This window comes from Protopterus annectens, chromosome 8.part0 (assembly GCF_019279795.1).
Source record: "Protopterus annectens isolate FY-2018-M chromosome 8.part0, PAN1.0, whole genome shotgun sequence".
In the NCBI taxonomy this organism is placed as follows: Eukaryota; Metazoa; Chordata; order Ceratodontiformes; family Protopteridae; genus Protopterus; species Protopterus annectens.
In genome coordinates, this window is record NC_056741.1 from 1907927007 (window position 1) to 1907933006 (window position 6000).

Genomic DNA, 6000 nt, shown 5'->3' on the forward strand with positions numbered 1-6000 from the left:
GCACATGTGTACACATAGCCATGGAGGATGGCCAGAGACATGAAGCAAAGCAAACAGTAGAAGTGATGCACATGTGTCTACACCCTGTTGTACATTGGCTCGACACAATACAACTATGGCCTTTGTGTAATGGTGCTATTGCAGATGTGAAACACTAAACAGCAGACAGGTCTGTGCACAGCTTGTATAGGCATAACATGAAACCACCACATAACATGTCCTGAAGATCTGGAGTGTGTCATGACATGGAAACATACACCTATACAGTATCCAAATACATACATGTGTTGCACAACATACACATATATCCACATCCTGCCACAGATACAGTAGATTCACCTTGCTGGTGTCAGACATCCCTGTCATGCCTGCTCCTCTTGTGTGTAAGGTATACAGATGGCATGTGGGACATAGAGAACGTGTACGCTAGCCATGTGTGGGCATAGTTGGCAGGTATCAGTAATATGGTTGCAGATGTGCAGGGGTGTCATCCTTATACCCTACTGTAACCTGTGTCACACATTTGACAATAGGGTTTATTGTATATACACCTCGGTGACGCCGGTCACATTCCACATTAGATATGTAATGTATGTGAACATAGTCATGGCTATGAACCATGCCAGTAGCTCACACTGTATAGCAATTGTGAAGCCACATGATGCCCTGCAATGGCTATGCACATCAGCTCAATGTGCAGTATGTCTTTGCATATATGTAGGGTGGACAGACAACACTGCATCAGCTGAAGGCCCATGTTAGTATAACACGTACCTACATTGGGACACCATTACCGTGCTGTAGACTAGAAAGGACACCACTGTGTTACACATGTATGCATGTCATTCAACACGTCAGCAGAAGACATGTCATACTACATGTGATTGGCAAGGTCATATGCCACACAGCAGGCTGGTGTACTATACACCTGTGCTGGTATTTGGCACCATTGCAAAGCAGGGACAGCCATGTCAAACATGTGTGTACAGCCACATGCACAATGTCTACACTCAGCTCAGGTGTAGGCAGAATAATGTTGAACAGATATGCACTGTTTTGGGGGAGATATGCAAGCTAGGGCTCTGGCAAACATAGTATGCAGTTGACATACCCTACTGCTCATGTCCTCACACATAGGGGCGGTGGCCAACACAAAGCATCAGTGGCAGATGTACAAAGGATGGCGATGGACCGTTAACATGTGGTGTATGTTGCACACACCATGGCAGTGCAGTCCAATGGTGCAAAGTTCATGCATTGTGTTGCAGGTATGGGGCATAGGCTACTAACACAAAGAGTACAATACAGGTATGTATGCTAACCACCACTATAATTATGTAAGGTGCATGACGTCTGCTATACCACATGCATGCTGTTGTGTGCAACTCAGGGATGTATGATTACCACTATAATTGCCTAAGCCAAAAGTATAATTGTCTATGCTGAATGCCATCTGCCATATCACATGCATGTAGCATGTGTGCCTGTGTGTGTCTGTGTGTGTCTGTGTGTCTGTGTGTGTGTGTGTGTGTGTGTGTGTGTGTGTGTGTGTGTGTGTGTGTGTGTGTCTGTGTGGGTTTCTGTGTGTGTTTGTGTCTCTCTGTGTGTCTGTGTGTGTGTGTGTGTGTGTGTGTGTGTGTGTGTGTGTGTGTGTGTGTGTGTGTGTGTGTGTGTGTGTGTGTGTGTGTGTGTGTGTGTGTGTGTGTGTGTGTCTGGTATAACTTGTAATGTACAGTTCTTGTGTTCCCCTCACAGGTGTCGATGTAGGTGCATTTCCCTTCTGCGGTCCACCTGATGTTAGTGTCACCACAGACTCTAGCAGTGATGATAGTATGATTGAGGCACAGGCAGGGTTGTCAGGGGCTGAATCTGTGCCATTGGTTGCCATTCCACCAGTCTCCCCCTCATCCTCACACACAGTTCCCCAGCCTGCACATACCCCATCACCACCGGCCATAGAGGAAGGACAGTTGGTGGGTTTTAGAATGGAACAGGGAAGTGTGGTGACTATGGAAGGTGTGCCTGCACACCATGCTTCCAGTCAACAGACAGGTGATGTCCCACACAGTCATGTGCTCTGTGCTGCTCGTAGGAGGACCACTGGCCAACATGCCCTTGCAGGACCAAGCACATGAGCTGGTGTCACCAGACACATGTTTCGGGCTATAATGGAGGCACAGGCACATGCTGAATGGCACAGCAGAGACAGTATGAGGCTTCACAGGGCTGCTGTCCTTGCATTAACCAACAACATCCAGGCACTTGCAAATGCTCACCATCATCATGGAGATGTTATGGATAGATGATTGGGTGACATGGTGGGAGTTTTTGACCATGGCATGTCAATCCTCAGGCATGAAATGTCTGTTCTGGATAATCTGGTGGAAGTGAGGCATCAAGCACATGGAAGTAGGCCAGCTACATCACCTGTTGAAGGTCTACATGAACATTCTACTGCACATGCCCCCTCCCATAGTGGCGGTAGCAGCAGCAGTGCTGCTGGTGCTGTGCATTCCATACCAGGACACAGCAGGTTACATGCACGTGGTCCTGGACGGTCCCAAGATGGACACGATTCCAGTGGACATGTGTCATCAAATGGTACCCAATCTGGACTTCTGCCTGGTAGTGCCCATGCAACCCCTGTCAGTCGCAGGTCACGTGACCATGACTGGACACTGTGAACTGTGACACCTGACTTGTACAGTCTGCCGCTGTCAATATTACTCCTGTGTAGGCCAGCCTCATGCTAGACCTGTGTGCATGCATACACACAGTGGAAACAAATGTAGGGCACCTCAACACACACACACATAACATCCTCAAATGCCCAATGATATCACAGGCCCTAACACACACACATGATGTCATCCAATGGCACAGCCTAGGCCTCTGGCAAACATTATCACCCTGTGCATATGATGATGCCTGTGCTGCATCCCTGTCATCCACAGCATCGGTGCAGGGACATGTTCATATGGTCTGATGCACAGGGTGAACATACTAGGTAGACAATTGTAGGATAATATTGTTGAGTAGTGCTGGCAGGCAGCAGCCATAACATGTATTGCAGTTTTGGAATGCAATTTGTACGTTTGACAGTATGTATCATGTATAACAACACTAACAGCATGTTGATCCTGATGTTCTGCCTTTCTGTTTCAGGTGTACTTGCATGTGCCGGGGGATGTTGGTGTATGCGGGAGTCCCATATGTACATATTGACTACCCACAGGTCAGTATGACAATACCTGCATGCACTTTGTAGCTTTCACAACCCAGTTATATTCTCCCATGTTTTAATTATGTTTACTATTCTAATGATCCAAGCGCATGATAGCTGTGTAGTAAGCTACTGCGTTCAGAGCCATTGCATCCATAGTGGGTGACATCACACGTATAGTTACCTGAAGCATGGAGTGGGTAGAAGTGTGGTATACTGGATGACAATGGTAAAGACTGGTGGAAATAGTGGCATCACATTGGGAAGCAGTAATACTCACTGCCATGACAGCATGCAAACACAGACACACCCACACACTCAGGGAGTCCAGACACAGTAACACACACTCTGACACACACACACACACACTTGCCAGTGTTCGGATGTCAACCCCTGCCTATGTGCATATCATCATTATAGTACTATGCAATTACAAGATGCGCCACAAAGATTACACATGTACAGGTAGTTGGAATATCCTAAGATCGTGGACATCGACAGGGATACTAAAGTGCAGTGAGTGTATGTGGGGAGGGGGGTCCATCAGTAGGCTATGTAACAACAGGTCACACCCCAGGGCGTACATGTAAACAGGTGATTAGTATGCCCGTCTATGACTGATGTTATCAACAGGCATGCTACACTGCTTTGAGTGGATGGGGGGAAATGGCATTAACACTCCACTATGGTAACATACAGCCTCACTCCAGGTACCGGACCACCACACACACACACACACACACACACACACACACACACACACACACACACACATACACTGGCATTCACAAAGATATACACATATGTCATACACATACAGACACTTTACATGTGTGTGGTTCAACCACATGCCTATGGCTTTCTTTCTACACTTCACTCTGTACTGGTGTCTCCAACAGTGTTCAGGAGAGTGATAACATGTGGTATGTATTCTCAACCATATGTGAGATATATGGACAAACACCCACATGTGCCAGTACTGTGACTCAAACACATGGCTATCTCATGATAGGCACTAAAGCATTACAGCACAATCACATCCGGTACAATGCTTACTGACTCTTTCCTATGAAAACTGTGCTGATATATGCACAATATATGCACAGGGGAGGTATTACTGTTACAGGTGTCATGGAGTTTGCCTTCAGTGTCACCCTTACTGCATTCTACATTGTCTGTCTTCCACTTCAATTAACAAACCTGACCTTAGCAGGTACACAGGTTATTGTAGGCCTGGTTGTAACACACCAGTGACCTGTCCTCAGTAATCATTCATCTGCAAAGAAGCCCCACCACTTAGCAGTCATGTCCAGACATCCGTCCATACCTCATGTATGGCTTACTGTACTTAGAGCATATCACCATATACAGTTGGCAATGTTGAGGCTGTATTGCAAAAGCATAATGTACTAAGACAACAGTCACCTTCAGATATCAGACACTGCACACACATGGAATCTACACAAACAGCAATACATGTACACATATGTGGTCCACATCAGTACGTGCACTAGCAGGTCAAGAGGAAACATTCCACACCTTCCCCACGCCATATGTGAAACACAGCCGAGCATCTGTGGCATGTAAACATCTCACCCCAGCATGTACTGTCTATTGTGGTACTAAGGCTAATGTCCAGACAACACACAGCATGCATGTCTTGCAATTGTTGACATGGGGTATATGTAGGAGCTGTAGCCACACATGGCTGTACATGTCATGAACATATCACCTGTGACTACTCAGGAACTTACAGTGCAGAGCTGGGTTTCCCTGAGTCTGTCAATACAGGCCTTGTGTAGGTCCTATGGTCCTGTTATTTGGGTATGTTTGCAGGCACTGCATTAGGTGGACATGTCTAAAGACATACATGCCACATGGGGTGTTGTATGATATGATAGGTGTCATGGGTAACCAGTAAAGAGGGAATATTACCTCTGTCAACATAGATATCAAACCTTATGCACTGTTAGCATGCTATTTGCCATGTGCATGTGTGTAATGACTGTAGCCACCTGTATGTAGAAAGGTAAATGAAAGCTATGGTAATGTGATATATGTTGTATGAGTGTGGGATGTACATATTCAGGGCAGGTACGGTTAGGTCATATCCAACCATGAGGGTGTTGGTTACTGGTGTACAGCAACAGTCAGTCCTGTTAATGTTGACGACATCTGAGGGGCCCTGGTATGTGTACAACTGAGCAGGTTAAAAAACAGTGGTATTATTGCATTGCATAACACATTATGCAGCTATGTCTGTACATGGGCACATTGCACAGCTGATGTAGGCCTAGGTACAGTCCACCAATTGAGGGTTATCTGGTGGTCTACCATACTATGTCATACCACATATGGGTGTGTGTTGGTAGTCTGGGAACAAGGTGGTGGATGTATATGTGGATACAACCTAGGATGCTGCATTTGCCACTGTCACCTGTACCTGACTCATCTGTGATGCGTTATGTCGGAGTAGTGGTCCATACATGAGTAGCCTTTATGAATATGTGTACACCACTACCTGGTATGATCCATACCACTGTTATGGCCCACAAGTCTGGATCTGAGTTATATGGTGGTAGTGCAATTGTGCACTACAGAGTCTTCAGCCAGGTGTTCCTCACTGCACAGATGTCGGTATTCCCCACTGTAGGTTCTACATTGAGCTAATGGATTACTAAAGCCACACGTCTAGCACGGGTTAGCATAGGCATCCAATGCAATTGTCATGTAGGTGTCGGGTGTTACTTCTGTGTGTAGGACATTATTCTTGGAAT

General features: G+C 46.2%; 1 protein-coding gene across 2 annotated transcripts in view; it reads right to left on the minus strand.

The window, feature by feature from the left end:
• LOC122809712 (protein NLRC5-like) overlaps window positions 1–6000 on the minus strand; it is a 1339659-nt gene that overhangs the window by 231960 nt on the left and 1101699 nt on the right. The gene's annotated exons all lie outside the window — the stretch shown is intronic.